Source organism: Trifolium pratense, linkage group LG3 (assembly GCF_020283565.1).
Source record: "Trifolium pratense cultivar HEN17-A07 linkage group LG3, ARS_RC_1.1, whole genome shotgun sequence".
Classification (NCBI taxonomy): domain Eukaryota; kingdom Viridiplantae; phylum Streptophyta; class Magnoliopsida; order Fabales; family Fabaceae; genus Trifolium; species Trifolium pratense.
In genome coordinates, this window is record NC_060061.1 from 16,217,734 (window position 1) to 16,237,999 (window position 20,266).

Consider the following 20,266-nt stretch of genomic DNA (forward strand, 5'->3'; position numbering starts at 1 on the left):
GATCAAACATCTTATATAATTTATGATTATTCCCAGTTGGTCTAGCGATGCAAATTTTCATAAAATAGTTAAATATGTTTTTAATCCCTGCAATTTTTTTTGACTAATTTAACTCTAAAACCGAGTGTTTTAGACTTTAGTACCTAGAGATTTATAAACAAGTGAAAACATTTAAATCTATGATAAAATCTCTTGACTATAGGGATGAATAAAAATAAAAGGACTAATCTTATATAGAAATTTTCTCAACAAAATATTACTTAAATCTATGCATATCTACAAACTCAATTCTGATGGAAGTTTTTAGCGAGCACTGATGGTAGTTTCTGTTAATTCATTTATTGAAGATCCTCCTCCTGATGTTGACGACTCTTGCAAATCTTGGTTTCCATTGAATAAGAATGCTGGTTTTTGAGGCTGGCAAATAGGTGTTTCATTGCATAGCATGAAAGCAACTTCTGACATTGTTGGTCTATTCATGGCATTTTCTTGCACACACAAAAGTCCAATATGAATGCATCTCAGAACAATAGCAGGAGGGTAAGACTGATTTAGTGTTGAATCAACTGTGTCCAAGGCCCTTCCTTCTGTCCATAGTGTCCACACCTACAAATGCACAATACAGTCTTTAAATAAGGCTCTTCCTTGTTGGCTAGTTTTAAGGCTACTTCTTTTTATTCATATAACTTACATGTCCAATTAAATTTGGGGAGGCTCTTCCTATTTCACAATGTGTGTTTCTTTGGCCAGCAATAATCTCCAGTAGTATGACACCATAACTAAAGACATCGGATTTTGTTGAATATCGTCCTTCCATTGCATATTCCGGTGCCATATATCCACTGCAATTATACAAAATAGATAGAGCATTATTAAAAATACAAGTGCATCATTATATTCTTGGTGATTATAAGGGCATGACACATACTATGTTCCAACCACTCTTTTTGTTCTTGCTTGTATTTCATCTTCTCCAAATATTCTAGCCATACCAAAATCTGATATTTTGGGATTCATTGCAGCATCAAGGAGAACGTTGCTGGCCTTTAGATCTCTATGAATTATTTTCAGCCTTGAATCTTGATGAAGATATAAAACACCTCGAGCAATCCCACAAATAATTTCAAAACGCATACCCCAATCCAATGATGACCTTTGGTTTTGATCTGATTTGAACAGTTTAAATTTACATAAATTTAACGTATTAGGAAACATTAATTGTATATTGAGTTTAACTTATTAGTATCTTATCAAAATACATAATGAAAAAGGCTATAAATAGATCATCTGCTGGATCATCAATCATCTTGTGCCTGACAAGGAATATAGGAACATCTGCAAATTTCTTGTCATTATTTTAATACATGTATAAAGGCTATAAATAGGTCAATGCTGAACTTATTGTTAGTGAAACTCAAACTCATGTTTGATGGCATATCCTGCTAATTGTTGTAGGCCTGTATTCCTATTAGATATTTTAAAGATAACAGACATAGGTTTAACCTGTAACATGTGCCACAAATTGCATTCTTACTTTAAAAAATTTAAGTGTTGTTTACTGTTTACAACTATGTGAATTTTCAGTTTGTTACTTTGAGTAGCTAAGCTAAGGCTATATTTACTATGTAGCATACTGTCCTGGGCAAATTTCGCATATCGCCCATTGGGCCTGAAGTGCTGCCCGCCAATTGGGCCACGTCCTGAAAAGCCCATTAAGGGTAGAGCCTATCAGATACGGAGACTTAGTCAGAAGAGCCGATCCAAGGTAAGGGGATAGGATTGGATTGCCTCATAGCCACGTTCTCCTGCTATTCAGGACACGTGCAAGGATCTTTTCCCCCCTATTCAGGGCGGGCGTAACCATTCTATTAAGGGAGCCTCTCTCGCCTAATCGGTTGAGGTGAGCCAATATATAGAGAGAGTTAAACTCAGAAGTGGATCATCACATTTTTACTATATCACTAATTCTAAGAATTAGGTTCAGAGCATTTTCTGACTTAGTATTTTCATCACAAGTTCTACGCAAGAACACATACTATCTTTAGTTAGAGGCCTCTGTGATTAAGAAAGCTGTAAAAGGTTATTCCAAAGGGTTTTGAATCTTTAATGAGGAAATGGACTATTCCAATAGGGCATTTTGGCTCTTAATAGTTTCAATATTTTTCCAAGCTTATCTATCTACACATGAAAATGAATTACTACTACATTTATTTTAGTAGCAGACTTGCATGTAACGTGTTGATTTCCCTCCCCAATTCAGGTACAATGCTTTATTCTTGTGCAAATACAAGTTTAATCAGGCTAGAGAAATAATGAGTGAGTTAGAGAGATGCATACTGAATATAAAGAAGTCTAGGCTTTTGTTTGGTAGGTATTCGTAAACTAGCATCCTTTCTTCTTTTTCAAAGCAACAACCAAGCAATCTCACTAGATTTCTGTGTTGGAGTTTAACTAAAAGTTTAACTTCATTTTTAAACTCTTCTTTTCCTTGACCTGAATGTTTAGATAATCTTTTCACTGCTATCTCTTGTCCATTAACCAAGCAACCCTGAAATATTTATCAGTTAAATCCCATTTCACTATTGTTGCATCATCTTCCTACAATGTGATTGAAATGAATATAAAGCAGTAAAGTAGGTTTTCACTTCTTCCATGAAACTTAATGTAGAGTTTCACTTACCTTGTAGACAGAGCCAAATCCACCTTGTCCAAGCTTATTCTCATGACCACAGTTTCTTGTAGCTGTCATTATCGTTTTAAAGCTGAAAAATGGTAGATTTGGACGTGTGCTGCTTTGAGCACCGTTCTCTTCTTCAGAGGAATCTTGGTTTAATTGCCACATCATTTTATCTGAAGTTACAAATGACATAAGGTAAGATTTCAATCAACTTACTCATTTGAAGAGTAAAGTTATGTGATGAAAAAATATGAATGGATAGGATTTTACTGGAGAGTAAAGTTACGGGAGACGATCTCCATTTTTTGAGGTTTTCCTATTAGTTTTGCCTGTATTTGGGACTAATGGTAGATGACTTTGGACTGTTATGGAACTACCCTTTTGGCTCTTCTGATTTTGAATGGTATTTACGTTTTCCTGATTTTGTTGAAGTGAATTTGTAATAGGGGGACATGCTGGTTTCTGCTCTACTGCAGTGGTGTATTGGCTTGAGGTATGACAAAAAAACATGGTTAGTTTTGGAAATGGACAACAATGGTCAATATCAACAGTTGCTGTAAAACATAGGTGAATGTGGCTCGTAAATATGTGGTGTATATCTTTCTAACTTGATATAACTTATGCTAGTAAGAAATTTGGTATATAAAGTAAAACACATTTTTGCAAAACAATAAATTGATATACCATATAGCACAGTCCATATAATAGGACACTTTTTGTAAGTCAGAATGAGATTGCAGCTAATAATAAAATATAAAGAACAAGGGATATCATCCTAAAAAATAAATCACATACCCTTTGTTTTTTTCTTCCACAGGTAATACAGACAGATGAGGATGACTATGATGATAATAGCAACTATAGAAGCTACAACAATTGAAGATAAAATCTTTTTATCAAGGACTCCTTTGGGTTTTTTATAGTAATCGGCTGATAAGAAGAAACAAGTCTAAATAAGTTCAAACTACACAGTGGTGTCAAATTTGAAACAAAAACATAATAGGAGGAAACTTTTACCTAGTTCAACTTTATCGACGCGTAAAAATAAATTTTGGCCTTGATCAGTAAGTTTTTGAATGTCTGTTAAATTTCCATGCCATGTCAAACATCCACTTCCACCATTCCTCACATCAGCAACTGCATAGGCAGTACAAGAGCAGTCTCTCAAGCATTCTTTATCACATTCTTCCAAACTCAAACCACCTTTGGCAACTGCAACAGATGTATCAGGAACTTTCAAGCTTTCAACTTTGACAAACCCTTCACCATTCCCACAAACATATACGCCTTTATTTCTAACACACCCTCCTGACCCGTCTCTATTCTCATACCAATCACGTGAAAATTTGGGTTCAAAACCAGGTAAACAAGTACACCTAAAACCGACGAAGTTTGAAGGGTCACAATTACTGTTTGTTCCGCATGTTCCATAGTTATCGCATTGGTTTATTGGTTCAGACCAGTACCGGGCCCATTGCCTCTTTTGACTTTCCCACATGAATGCTTGTACGAAACCAGATTGCTGAACCACTACCCTAGACATGAGAGACTTATCATACATTTTATATGAGAGTGCTACGTAGTTGTCATCTTCAACCAAAGAAATGTTAATAACGTCCATATCTCGTTTCATATAAGGTAGACCTACTAATAATTCTCCGTTCCAATGTCCAGCACGCCACCAAGGAAGATCATGCTTGTACATAAACATTTGATGTTTGCCAATATTGGTGCTAAATTTTACTGTGAACGCACCATTTCCAGGGTCATCATCTGTCTTCCAGGATCGAAGGGACCAACTTTGATTAGTTTTTCTATCAAAACCAATCCTTTGATATGGAAGCATGGTGTCGGTTGGATGATCAAAGCTTTCCCATAATACAGTTCTGGTGTTGCTTAGCATAAGAACAAGGTTTGCTATATCCGTTAGTTGAGCTATAACGCTTGTGCTATCTCTTTGGGATTGTGGGAATGAAACATTGGTAGACCAAATAGGAATGTTGCTAAGGTTGTTGTTGAGTACTAGATTTCCATTTGGGTCGATCGTTAGGATTCCAGAAGTGTCATTGATTGGACTATTTCTGTTTGCAACCCAAACAACAGTTTTAATTGGCAAATTGTTGAACCAAATTCCGACATAGCGATAGGTGGACTTTCCTGGAGTGAAGAATCCAAGAGCAAAGGTTTTAGATTTAGAAATCAGAAGCTCGCCATCTCTTATAGGTTTGTCAGAAGATATGGTATCTGAAGAGCAAGAGCAAAAAGAGAAGGTGAGAAGTATTATCAAAGAATTAACTAACAACTTGTTTATCATTTTTGGCTGGTGACAAGGTAGACCAGATTTTTAGCAGATTGCATTTTATGAAGAGAAAATAGAAATAGTCTAACTGACACAAATTGTACTCTTCAACAGCACATGGAAGTAGTCAATTAGTAGTGACTTACAATAGTGGTAAGACTTCAATTCTATTTCCAGCGTCACTATTGTGTTTTTGGACGGATGTATTATATTTTCCACCTTGTAGACCAGTGTGACACTGACACCTCAGGAAAGTGTTAAAATAAAAATTAATGAAGAAAAGTAACAACTAGCTAGAAAGTGTGTATAGTATATTCTAGTGATGAATATATGATTAAAAGTATAAATATCTAATAAATGATTCTCTTCATACATTCAACTGACTTTACAGACACAAAAATTGACCCTTGTGTAATTTATTGTTTTTTGCAAAAGACCCTTGTGTAATTTAGCTTAGCAGTTAGCATTGCACCTCAATCGGTCATGGGCCGGTACAGTAACTTGTAAGAAATGGCAAACTTCCTTGCAAACTGAATTTGTAAGGATAAAAGCAGAATTTTGAGGGCCAGGAGAAATATAGAATCCAAGGATTTGGCTCCTCTAAAGTGAGTTATTTACTTTATAGTGTAAAGTGAGTAATATCAACCGTTAATTATTACTAAATAAAAGATAGATATTATAGGTACATCATAATATATTATGGGTTTGTTAATTTTTATTTTTTTTTACTAAGGGTTTGTTAAATATTATTATAGTAGTTTATAAATGTATTAAAATTACAAAAACAAAGTTAAGTTGTTTTGGACTTTAATTCTTTAAATTTGCCTTTAGTTAGTTTATTGACTTAGTTTATCTTTCACATGGAAGCTGGTGGAGATGGAAGTGTGCAGTTGTGGGAAGTTGAACGTGGACGCGAATTCCCTAACAGGTTACATATCAGGCAAGCAAACACAGAGACATACAAGAGAAAGTTTCCGCTTATTTTAACGCTAATCCCCAAATCCTTGTTGAGATCTCCAAAGACAATCATCGTCAACTCTGCATGAATCAGCTTTTACATCTCGTTAGTAAAGCTGGAACGACCCCTTCATTACGTAGCTATATTGGAATCTGTGGAAAAAAATGGGTGATCAATGCAGGTAAGTTCATCAAACTACAGCTAAAGCGTTGTGTTTTACGACCAATTTCAATTGATATGTTTATTTAAATAAACAATTACTCGCATATTCATTTAACAATACCACAAGTAAATACAAATACTTGTCTGTCAAAAACCTAATGAAATGACTACAAACTCAATTCTGATGGAAAAATATGAACATAAAATTTACATAATTGAAGATCCTCCTCCCGATGTTGATGACTCTTGCAAATCTTGGTTGCCGTTGAATAAAAATGCTGGTTTTTGAGGTTGGCAAAGAGGTGTTTCATTGCATAGCATGAATACAACTTCTGACATTGTTGGTCTATTCATGGCATTTTCTTGCACACACAAAAGTCCAATTTGAATGCATCTCAGAACCATAGCAGGAGAATAAGACTGGTTTAGTACACAGGGTCCACACCTACAAATTAATAATAGTCTTAAAATAAGTACATCATACATCATTAAATTGATGGCCAATTTTAAGGTTATCTCTTTTCTTATTCATATAACTTACATGTCCAATTAAATTTGGGGAAGCTCTTCCTGTTTCACAATGTGTATTTCTTTTGCCAGCAACAATCTCCAGTTGTAAGACACCATAACTGAAGACATCAGATTTCGTTGAATATCGTCCTTCCATTGCATATTCTGGTGCCATATACCCACTGCATTTATACCAAATAGTTATAAGCGTACGACACCTACTATGTCCCAACCACTCTTTTTGTTCTTGCTTGGATTTCATCTTCTCCAAATATTCTAGCCATACCAAAATCTGATATTTTGGGATTCATTGCAGCATCAAGGAGAACGTTGCTGGCTTTTATATCTCTATGAATTATTTTCAGCCTCGAATCTTGATGAATATATAAAACACCTCGAGCAATCCCACAAATAATTTCATAACGCATAGCCCAATCCAATGATGACCTCTTGTTTTGATCTGATTTGAATGGTTGAAGTTTACATAAATTGATTATATTGGGAAACATTAATTGCTTATCCAGGCTAGTGAGAAACAAATGAGTGAGTTTGAGAAACTGGACCTAAAGGTGATTTTGAAGGTTAATTGAAGAATTTGAGTTGAATCTAAAGCTTACCTTGAACAAACGAGTTTGAATCTGAAGCTTAGATTGAAAGAACGAGTTGTGAAGAAGATTGAATCTGAATGAAGAAGGAACCAAGAATCTGGAACTCGTGAGTTTGAATCTGAGTGTGATTGAACAAACAGTTGTGAAGAAGTTTGAATCTGGAACTAGATGAGTGAAAACGAGTTTGAATTTGGAACGAGCTGGGTGAAAACGAGTTTGAATCTGAAAGATTGAATGCGTTTGAATATGAGTGTGATTGAACGAAAGTTGTGAGTGAGAAAACAAGCGGGTTCTGAAAGAAAAATAGAGGGAATGAGACTATGAGAGTGATTGGTCGTAAAACCTTAAATTTGAAATTACCGGCAACGGTTTGAAGGAACAGTCGCTCCTCCTATTCAGTAGCTAGAGACAAATTTTCTTGTAGTGAAACAATGTAAGTCAAATTCTTATCAAACTTGCCATTGTGGGAGAATTCCTGATTCTATTCACATGTTCAAATGTGTTTCTTTACTTGTTTCATGATAAGCTCAAGAAGGGATCATAAGTATTCCTTTCGTCGTAGCTTTGATGACTCCCCTAACCAGCAGAAATATGACTGCGACCACTCTTTGATCTTTAGCTCCATAGCGCTGCACGGCTGCACCTGACAATTTCTCAACAGCTTAGAGGCTTGTTCAAGGTGACTTTGGTTCTGTCTATAAGTTAGCCAATCTTCTTTAGCATCGGTTTTAATGCATAGTATCAATGTCACAATAGTTTCTCAGAATAACAGGCTGAAGTGAGAGGCTACAAAAATGAGTGACCATGTCTTTATTTAAAACCTTAAGACATTGGGTAGATGTGTGTCCACGCCATTTTGTATAATACGTTATATTTTATATGAGTTGCTTATCACAACTAAATCATTGTGTTAAAGACCACTTTCAACTGATATGCTAATTGAAATGGACACTTACTCAAATGATTCTTTTTACAATACCATAAAGTGAATACACATACTTGTCTCTCAAAAACCTATTCAAATGACTACAAACTCAATTCTGATGGATAAGTGTCAACCAAAATTTACAAATTAGATTAAGGTAGCATTTAGCGAGCACTGATAGTAGTTTCTGTTAATTCATTTATTGACGATCCTCCACCTGATGTTGATGACTCTTGTAAATCTCGGTTTCTATTGAATAAGAATGCTGGTTTTTGAGGCTGGCAAAGAGGTGTTTCATTGCATAGCATGAAAACAACTTCTAACATTGATGGTCTATTCATAGCATTTTCTTGCACACACAAAAGTCCAATTTGAATGCATCTCAGAACCATAGCAGTAGGATATGACTGGTTTAGTGCTGGATCAACTATATCCAAGGCCTTTCCTTCTATCCAGAGTGTCCACACCTACAAATTCACAACACAGACTTTAAATAAGTACGTCATACATCATTAAATTGTTGGCCAATTTCAAGGTTACCTCTTTTTTTTTTTTATAACTTACATGTCCAATTAAATTTGGGGAGGCTCTTCCTGTTTCACGATATGTGTTTCTTTGGCCAGCAATAATCTCCAGAAGTAAGACACCATAACTGTAGACATCAGATTTTGTTGAATAACATCCTTCCATAGCATATTCTGGTGGCATATATCCACTACAATACAATTATACAAAATGGTTAGAGTATCATAAAAAATACACATCCATATCTATAATCTTGGTGACTATAAAGGAGTGACACATACTATGTTCCAACCACTCTTTTTGTTCTTGCTTGGATTTCATCTTCTCCAAATATTCTAGCCATACCAAAATCTGAGATTTTGGGATTCATTCCAGCATCAAGCAGAACATTGCTGGCTTTTAGATCTCTATGAATTATTTTCAGCCTTGAATCTTGATGTAGATATAAAACACCTCGAGAAATCCCGCAAATAATTTCAAAACGCTTATTCCAATCCAGTGATGACCTTTGGTTTTGATCTGAGTTGAACAAATGAAATTTTCAGAATATAGTGGAAAAGGAAAATATAATTCAGTCACTACTAGCATTCTGGGCTTTATGCATGTCTAAATACAGTTTTATTCGGGCTAGAGAGACAATGAGTGAGTTAGAGAGAGGGGCACACCGAATATAAAAAAGTCTAGGCTTTTGTTTGGGAGGTATTCATAAACTAACATTCTTTCTTCTTTTTCAAAGCAACAACCGAGCAACCTCACTAGATTTCTGTGTTGAAGTTTAACTAAAAGTCTAACTTCAGTTTTAAACTCTTCTTTGCCTTGACCTGAATTTCTTGACAATCTTTTCACTGCTATCTCTTGTCCATTAACCAAGCAACCCTGTAATATTTATCAGTTAAATCCCATTTCGCATCATATTTCTATAATGTGATTGAAATGAATATAAAGAGGTGAATGATATTGTCGCTTCTTGCATGAAACTTAATTTAGATTTTCGCTTACCTTATAGACAGAGCCAAATCCACCTTGTCCAAGCTTATTCTCATAACCACAATTTCTTGTAGCTGTCATTATTGTTTTAAAGCTGAAAAATGGTAGATTTGGATGTGTGCTGCTTTGTGCACCATTCTCTTCTTCAGAGGAATCTTGGTGTAATTGCCACATCATTTTATCTGAAGTTACAAATGACATGAGGTAAGATTTCAATCAACTTACACATTTTGAAGAGTGTCTTTCTTCTTGGCTCTCAAAAAAACAATTGGATTATACATTTGACTATTGTCACAACATAGATATTATTAGCAGTTGCTAAAGAAATTTGGAGATAATGTTTGTACAACACAACATATCTCGGTTAGAATGCTAATAAAATACTTCAGTCTGGATTGGTACACACAACATATCTAAATGACAATAATTTGGCATAAAGCACTTCTCGGTTTGAATGGAGAAGATTGAATTTGTGCTGGTGTTAATGGATTTCGAAAACGGTATATAAGTAGAAAAATGCTTCTATCATAAGGAATCAAAGGATCTTGTGTCAGAAGGAATATGAAACCAAGAGCTGGAATCGAAGTTGAAAATAGTATTTGGAGATGGTATGGTTCTGTTCTGTCCATGATTTGGGGCTGTTAGGGACCATTTTTTGTGGTTATTAGTACTGGTTTTCTTATCAGTTTTGCCAGTATTTGGGACTAACGGTAGATGACTTGGGACTACTTTGGAACTACCCTTTTGGCTCTTACTGCTGATTTTGTTGAAGTGAATTTGTGGGGGGACATGTTGATTTCTGTTCAGCTGCAGTGGTGAATTGGTGTTGAGGTGATTCTCAAGGTTGTAGCAGTACAATCATAGCAAGACAAAAACATAGTTGGTTAATTTTGGAAATGGACAACTATGGTTAATATCAAACAGTTGCTGTAAAACTTATGTGAATGTGTTATGTGGCTCGTGAGTCGTGACAGCAAAAATTAACTTAGAACTATTTAGGTAGGATTAGCATAGCAAGACATGTGATGCTGCTAATGCTTAAGAATTATGATACATAAGTCAATATGTGGTGTATTTCTTTCTTACTTGGTATAAACTTTGACAGTGAAAAATTTGTTATATAAAATACATTTTGCAACAAAATAAATTGATATACCATGTAATAATTGAACACCACAAATAGTTGAAAGAAAAGAAACCAACATGTAAATAAAAAGAACAAAGAATATCATCCTAAAATATAAATCATATACCCTTTCTTTTTTTCTTCCACAGGTAATTCACACAGGTGAGGAGGATGACAATAGCAGCTATAGAAGCTACAAGAATTGCAGCCAACCTCTTTTTATCAAGAACTCCTTTACTTTTTTTGTAGTAATTGGCTGATAAGAAGAAACAAGTCTAAATAAGTTCAAACTACACCTAAGTGGTGTCTAATTTGAAAGAAAAACATAATAGGAGGGAAAATCTTACCTAGTTCAACTTTATCGACACGTAAAAATAAATCTTGGCCTTGATCACTAAGTTTTTGAATGTCTGTTATATCTCCATGCCATGCCAAACATCCACTTCCACCATTCCTCACATCAGCAACTGCATAGGCAGTACAAGAGCAGTTTTTGAAGCATTCTTTTTTACATTCTTCGAAACTCAAACCACCTTTAGCAACTGCTACAGATGTATCAGGAAGTTTCAAGCTTTCAACTTTAACAAACCCTTCTCCATTCCCGCAAACAGATACACCTTTCTTCCTTACACACCCTCCTGTCCCATCTCTACTGTCATACCAAACATGTGGAAATTTGGGTTCAAAACCAAGTAAGCAAGTACACTTAAAGTCGTCGAAGTTTGAAGGGTCACATTTACTGTTTGATCCACATGTTGCATAGTTATCGCATTGGTTTGTTGGTTCAGACCAGTACCGGCTCCATTCACTCTTTCGACTGTCCCACGTGAATGTTTGAAAGAAACCAGATTGCTGAACCACTACCCTAGTAATGAAAGACTTATCAAACATGTTATATGAGAGTGCTACAGAGTTGTCATCTTCAACCAAAGAAGTGTTAGAAATGGTCTTATCTCGTTTCATATTAGGTAGACCTACTAATACTGCACCGTTCCAATGTCCACCACGCCACCAAGGAAGATCATGGTTGTACATAAACAACTGAGGTTTGCCAATTGTGCTGAATTTTACTGTGAACGCACCATTTCCAGGGTCATCATCTGTCTTCCAGGATTGAAGAGACCAACTTCGATTAGTTTTTCTATCAAAACCAAGCTTTAGATAAGGAAGCAAGGTGTCTGTGGGATGATCAAAGCTTTGCCAGATAACAGTTTCTGTATTGTTTATCATCAGAACAAGGTTTGCTATATCCGATAGCTGAGTTATGACACTGGTACTATTTCTTTGTAATTGTGGGATTGAAACATCGGCAGACCAAATGGGATTGGTGCTAAGGTTGTGGTTTAGTACTAGATTTCCATTTTGGTTTATCGATAGGATTCCAGAAGTGTCATTGATTGGACTATCTCTATTTGCAACCCAAACAACGGTCTGGATTGGCAAATTGTTGTACCAAATTCCATCATAGCGAGAGGTGGACTTTCCAGGAGAGAAGAATCCAAGAGCAAACGTTTTAGATTTAGAAATCAGAAGCTCGCCATCTCTTATTGGTTTGTCAGAAGATATGGTATCAGAAGAACAAGAGCAAAAAGAGAATGTGAGAAGAAGCAAAATAAAAAGAGTTAAGCAGCACATTGTTATCTAACACTGTTGCATTGAGTTGCCAATTCACACCCTCTTGCATTTTATGAAGACAGTGTCACTATTATGTCTTTGGATGGATGCTTTATATTTTCCACACAGTGGACCAGTGACACTGACTAGGAAGTCAAGTATATTCTATAATTTTAGTGATGAATATAAAATGATTAAAAAGTATAAATAAATATCTAGTAATAATTAAAGGATTCTCTTCATACAAGCAACTGGCTAGGAATACATTTTAAAGTATTTGTTATTACTGACACAAAAATAGACCCATAACATAAGTTAGCAATATTGTAAGGTTAAATATGCAGTTTATTCCATTTAACTTAACTTTCATGGAATCCATAATATATATTTTTTAATACAACGGAGCCGAAGCCCAATCCATAATCAATTTTTGTTACTTCATCATCACGCAATACAACTTTCAAAACGCACTTGCATTACATTACATTACAGTGCCTGAAAGGTTTGAAAGGGGCCGGGCCTTATAAAACGGGACTAGAAAAATCTCAAAAGGATTTTATATTTAGGGACGAAGGTAGTATTATTGATCAACAAAGGTTCAATACAAAAATGAATAATGTCAAATTTAATCACAAAGAATGAGCTCTTCAAATTTAATCACAAATTCATACACATTTTTCTACTGAGATTCTAAGTCATAGACCCAAAAGTCCTCCATTATCAAGATCAAATAACAAATAAATTTGTGAACACTATATGCAAACATGATATATAAATGTTTCTGTATCAATTAGGAAAAATAGTAATACAATAAATTACCAATATAAAATCTTTTATAAAATATTGATTTGCCCACATATAATTTTAATTAAATAAAACAAGCAATTTTATTCCACCAAAAGTAGGTACAAATATATCCACCGATTCATAATAGATCAAAATTAGCAATCAAAAATTGGCACTTAAACACATGGACACAAATAAATATCTTTCAACAAAGAGAATTAAATAAGGTTGGAATAGATAGAACCCGGATGAGATGTACTTCTTTTCAGAAATTTAATTCGTCATTTTCAGTAAACTCAAATTCATCAACTCCTTGTGCATCGCTCACATATTTTCACTTTTAACTAGTGATCAAAATCATTGCAGCATGTCACGCCAATCATTTTTCATTAGCAACAGAATAAACAAATCAAAGAATAGAATTAGTAACACAAGTATACTTTATAATGATAATTCTATGCCAATTCAAAAGGAATACACTTAAGATTTGTTGGAAAAATATTAGACATAGAATTATTTCAATACAATAAATCAAAGAAATATTGGAACAAATAAATATGATACATAATAAAATAAAAATATAGAACAAGAAGAACTTATCGATTTGATGACTGAGGTAGTTGGTCTCATAGCTAATACCCTTCAAGATACAACAGTCGCTTCTTGCTAGCACAGGTCTCAAAACCACTTTTTGGATGCTTATGACAACTTAGTATTATATTATATTTTACTAATATAATTTGTTGTCTCCCTTATCCATACTCTTCTGTTCACTCGGCACCTCAATATATAGGCAAAACATTATTACCTAGGATCCCCTCATTTGCACTATATTTATTTTCAAGCAAAGTGTAACTGCCCTCCTTCAAAGCCATTAGATATATCATTAAGGGATGTTAATGATAATGATAATAATATAGATGTAAATAGGAACGGCTGGTCAACAATATTAATAATTAATAATAATAATAATTATTATTATTACAATAATACTTTAAAATAAATTATTATGATAAAAAATAGGCTTAAATGCAGTTTACCCCCTGTTTTGAAAAATGCGGAATTTTACCCCACCTATTTTATAATTTGTTGGATTTTGCCCCCCACCAAAATTATGCACAAAATTTGTTTTTTAGCCTCAAGTTCAAAACTTCGCACAGAACTCAATTAGGATCAATAATTCACCAAACCGGTACCGAAACGACCGAAATCGAGTTAGTTTTTCACAGAATCAAACTCCACTAAATTTAGAGTTACAGAGAGAGATTAATTACCGTTTTAGTGAAGGTAATTTAAGCCTAAAATCCAACAAATTTGGGGGTAAAACTAGGGGGTAAAATTCCGCATTTTTCAAAATATGGGGGGTAAAACTGCATTTAAGCGTAAAAAATATAACAAAGGGTTGCGAATGAACAAGGGTTTTGTTTCAATTAGTGGGCGGCGCGGAGAGACGGTAGATCGAGGGAAAGCAGGAGAGTGATTAGTCACTCCCTTTTATAAAAAGGGGTGATTTTAGTCGGGGGTAACACTCATTTTTATAGAGTATAAGGACTAAAAACACCCATTTATATATAAGGTTGGGACTAAAAATTGATAAAAGTTTTATAGGGACTAAAATAAAAGAAGATATTTTATGGGGACAAAAATAAAAGATATAACCCTTAGGCTTTGTTTGGATTGGTGGTATGAGATGGAATGGAGTGGTATGTGGTGGTATGAAGTGAAGTTCCATTGTTTGGATTCTTTAAAAATGAATGGAATGGAGTGGTATGTGATGGTATGGATTCCATCTCATTCCATCATTTTCTCTTATTTTTCTTCCCCTCCAATTTGGGGTGTATGGGATGGAATACAAAATGTCCAAACAATGGAATACATTTTATGCTCCATTCCATCCCGCTCCGCTCCATTCCATCTTATTCCATTCCGCTCCATTCCGTTATGTACCATCAATCCAAACATAGCCTTAAATTTAGAAAATTTCTAACCACACCCCAAAAAAACCTAGTTACACTTACACCCAATTTTCATTAATATTTAATTATAATACCAAAATTACCCTTCTTTATATAAATTTTTAGAAACTGCTTTTTATGCTCTGTTTCACGCTCTCTCTCTCTCTCTGTGTAAATCTCTCATTGAAGTGTTCTCTCACAATCTCACAGACTCCATTAATATGTCATTAATCACAATGAAAGATTGAATTTCAAAGATCTTCCGTCAAGACTTTATTGCAAAGGTTAGAAATTCATACTTTTCAATTCTATGACATTCTCTTTTCATGGATTTCATGTTTGTGTGTGATTTCAATGGTTAGTATATGTAATCTACGGTTAATCACTACTCCAAAATGGACTTTATACAGTGGTGTCTCCAAGTTTTTGGAGTCTCTGTGCAAAATATGAAAGTGGACCTTTAATAAAAAAAATGTAACTTTTTTTTATAAAAAAATCATCATCGATTTAAATTGCAAATAACATAAAATTATAATCATTCTTGTAATTAACATAAAAAAGATTAATGGTCTAACAATAACAACAAAATACATTATAGCTACTTTGCTTATAAAAAAAATATTCTCGCTACTTAAATCGACTCATTCTTGCTGCATTTTTTGAAGCAAATTCATCAATCAAGTCTTTATATTGTATGTCATCCAAGAGATTATTTTCAATTGCTATCAATGCTAAGCCGTTAAGTCTTTCTTGTAACATGGTAGACCACAAGTAAGAATTCAGTAATTAAAGAATGATGATGAGAATTGGGAATTGGGAAACACAATTAAAATAGAAAAATTGTGATTTTACATTGCAAATTTTAGAAACTCTAACTTGTAAAATTTAGTTTTTACCTTTGTTTCAACTTTAATGGAGTTTTTGAGAATAGAAGGAAGGAGGTTAACCGATGTTAATGTCGCCGGTGATGGTGGTAGGTCGACGCCTCATGCCTAGTATTGGTGAATTAATGGAGTTTTTGAAAAAGAATAGGTAGAACGCATAACAAAACACAAAACGCAAGAAGATAGGCTTCTCTTGTCTGTTTTTTTTTTCCTTAGGAAAACGGGTTGGGCTGAGCTTTACTACCCTTACAACATTTTCTAACATAAATAATTAATTTTTACACCCCCTAACTTACTAATACTACTACCCTATAATTTTTTTTGTGGCCCTCATTTTTAAGAGACCTTGTGCCACGGCCCATGTCGCACATGGGCCTAGGCCGCCCCTAACTTTATATAACCTAAGTAAACTGAGTTTACATAACCTTCGATGAACTTAGTTTACACTTACGCTCAATTAAAAAGGTTCACTATAATTTGCTTGTTCAAAACAAAACACAAAAAAAAGTTTCACGTTAATTCAGTTTTAAACTATATAAAACTAAGTTTATATTAGTTTATGTAAACTGAGTTTACATAATCTTATGTAAACTCAAATCTTATGTAATCTTATGTAAACTAAGTTAATTATATTAGTTTATGTATATCTTATGTAAACTTGATTTTCAATCGATTTAACATTTTTGTTTTCCTTTATGTGGTAAATGGACATGGAAGAAGAAAATGTTGACGCTAGAGATGGAGTGGAACCTCAAAACACGATATTAGCAGATTCTACCGTTGTATTTACCAACGACAAAGTGTTTGCTACACGTGGTGATTTATTGAAGTGGGCTAAAAAAGTTGGGAAGGAAAAATGGTGTTGCGGTTGTGATTTATAGGTTTGAAATAGCCACAGCAAAACCTGAAACAAGGACAAAGCTAATTCTTGCTTGTGAAAGAAGCGGAAAGTATAGGCCTTGGAAGAACCCTAAACCTGTGAGGGGTACGTGCACCAAAAAGTGCGAGTGTCCATTTAGATTGAGAGGAATATCTTCAATGGCTGGTGAAGGGTGGACTCTACATGTGGAATATGGTATGCACAACCATGATTTGTCAAACCTATTGACTGGTCATTCGTTTCTTGGTTGATTATCTAATGAAGAGAAAAATTTACTCGGTGACATGACAAAGAATATGGTTAAACCGAGAAATATATTGATGTCATTTAGAGATCATAATGCAGAGAGTTTAACTACCATCAAACAGATTTATAATGCACGTCAAGCATATCATTCTTCCATTAGAGGAAATAGGACCGAAATGCAACATTTGATGTCGTTGATGGAACGTGATAAGTATGTGTAGGGTGCTCGCGGTTCGGTTTGGATCGGTTTTGAGGCAAAAACTCATCCGATCCAAAAATAAATTCATTTGCGGTTTGGTTCGGTTTTGGATGACAAATAAAAAAACGCTACAAAATAATAGTTTGACATTTTTGACAAAATAAATATTAAGTTTGATGTAAAATATAACATATAATATATTGAAAATTAATATTTTGGAATGACAATTACCAATTATATTCGAAACATATAAAAAGTAAAAAAAATAGATTAAATTAAACTAACATATAGTATTATCAAAATTTAAATTAGATTAAATTAACTAAGATATAGTATTAACAAAATTTAAAATGAAAAAAAAGGTTAATGTAATATATATATATATATATATATATATATATATATATATATATATATATACTAATAAAAAAGATAAATAAATATTAAAATATATGTATGCGGTTTGGTTTGGTTTGGATCGGTTTTAAGAAATCAATCCGAAATCCGATCCGATCCAGCGGTTTTCACAAAAGAACATCCAAACACATCCAAAAAACTTCGGTTTTTTGTAGTTTTCGGTTTTTTTGGATCGGTTTTCGGTTTTTATTTGGATTGGTTTGGATTTGAGCATCCCTATGTATCGATATAGAAAGGTGGATGATTCTGATGAGCTGAGGGATATATTTTGGGAACATCCAGATTCCATCACACTAGTGAATAAGTTCCACCTAGTGTTGATTATGGATAGCACATATAAGACTAGCAAGTATCGATTGCCATTGCTTGAAATTGTCGGTGCTACCTAAACCGGAATGACATTTTCAGTGGCATTTTCTTATTTACAACCCGAGCGTACTGATAATTTTGTATGGGCACTACAGATGTTGAAAGTACAAATTACATGTGGTGTTGTTGGTGTCATTGTCACTAACAGAGATCTTGCCTTGATGAATGCAGTGCAAATTGTTTTTCTGGATGCGGTAAATTTATTGTGTCTATTTCATGTTTGCAAGAATGTGAAAGCCAAATGCAAGTCGATTGTGACTCCAAAGAAGAAACAACAAATGGTCATGGAGGCATGGGAAGGTGTAGTATATTGTTCTGACCAAGCTGAGTATCAACAACAGTTGGAAGTGTTCAAAACAGTTTGTAATGATTTTGCCGATTTTCATGATTATGTACATGAACAGTGGTTGGTTCCTCACAAAGAAAAATTTGTTGAGGCATGGACAAACAAGGTTATGCACTTAGGGAACACGACAACAAATAGGGCTGAGTCTGCACATTGGAGTTTGAAGAGAATATTGCAAGATAGCATGGGGGACATATGTAGTGTTTGGGAAGCTGCGTCTAGCATGATAACACTACAACACAATGAGATAAAAGCATCATTTGAGAGAAGCATATTTAAAAAAGAACATCGACATGATATCAGATTGTACGCCCATTTGCGTGGCCATGTTTCAAGGCATGCATTGTCGCACATTGTTGATGAGTTTGACCGTGTGAAGTATGTTGGTATTGATAAGTGTAGTTGTCTTTGCATTATTAGGAATACACATGGCCTACCTTGTGCATGTGAACTAGCCAGATACAGTATGATGCCTTGTGCTATCCCATTGGATGCTGTTCATATTATTTGGAGGAAGTTAAAGTTTTTCGATGATGAATTCAGTAAATCATCAGAGTTATCTTTGAAACCTGAAATTGGTGCATTGATAAGAAGATTTGATGAGCTTGATATGTCTGGAAAAATTGTTGGTGTCCTGGTGCCACCTCTCTACGAAAGCAGAAATGAGCCCCTTGTCAATCATCTCATAGCTGCATTTCCATAATGGTAGGAGTCCCGATCCCTCAATTAATCGTTGAACCTCATCATGATCAATGGTAGCTTCCTTCATCTTTTTTCCGTTGCTATAGATCCTCAGCTCCTCTCGATCCTGAAATATATGGAAAAAATATATGATAAAACTTATTTTGAAAACAAATACAACAAGAAGAAATTTTGACAATAGATTACCACTCCATTCCAAAGTCGACTGGCCACTTCATTCCAGAGGTTCAGAAAGGTACAATTTTTCTTTTAAAAGAGATTGCTATCAATGTTAAATTCATTGATAGCCCATTTTTGTATTAAATGCAATGGTATAGGTGAAAATAATCAAGCTGTCATCAATTGGGAAGGACTTGGATTTAGTCTGACTCCAACAAATTACATGCATAATCAAGTTAAGTTGGGCAACAAACCGAAGAAAAATTGAATAATTTGATTTGTACATAAACTCAGTTTACAATTGGTACGCAAACTCAGTTTACATAAATTAATACGTGAAATGAATTCACGCTGACCCTTTTGTAACTCTAGAATATCAAAACACAAATCAATCGAATTCGAATTGTAGCTTATTAGAAAATACAAAAACAAAACCAGAATCATGAAGGAACTTATCAACATAATTTCATAAGGAATTTGCAGCCTATTCACAATCAAACTCTCAAATAAATCGTAGATGAATTGGTAACGCGAAAACTTACCTTTCAGATCGAGTTTAAGCAGCGGTGACGGAGTAACGTGACAAATATTTGAGCTGCGGAGATTAACGGCCACGGCGCCCAACGGCAATTTGAGCTACGGTGGTTTGAGAGTTTTAACGAGAAGGAGAATGGAAGAGAAAGCGAGAAACAGATTTTTGGATAACATTGAAAATTTAATTTATTCTAAGGGTACTTTGGTCAATTTGGGGTGTAACCAGGTATTTTTGGGGTATCATTAGAAAAAATCTTGAAACGGACACTTAAATGATTCATTTTATAATACCACAAAGTGAACACGAATACTTGTCTCTCAAAAACCTATTGAAATTTTGAAATGACTACAAACTTAATTCTGATGGAAAAGTATGAACATAAAATTTACATAATTGA

The 20,266-nt window shown here is 34.4% G+C and overlaps 1 long non-coding RNA gene and 1 pseudogene across 1 annotated transcript; both read right to left on the bottom strand.

The window, feature by feature from the left end:
- Window positions 1–54: 54 nt before the first annotated feature.
- LOC123914660 lies at window positions 55–20,030 on the bottom strand (annotated as a pseudogene).
- LOC123918166 lies at window positions 6,332–7,459 on the bottom strand. Its single transcript, XR_006812710.1, has 3 exons — window positions 7,224–7,459; window positions 6,638–7,066; window positions 6,332–6,541 (listed from the first exon to the last, which is right to left on the bottom strand). It is a non-coding gene; the product is annotated as an uncharacterized LOC123918166 (long non-coding RNA).
- Window positions 20,031–20,266: the final 236 nt, after the last annotated feature.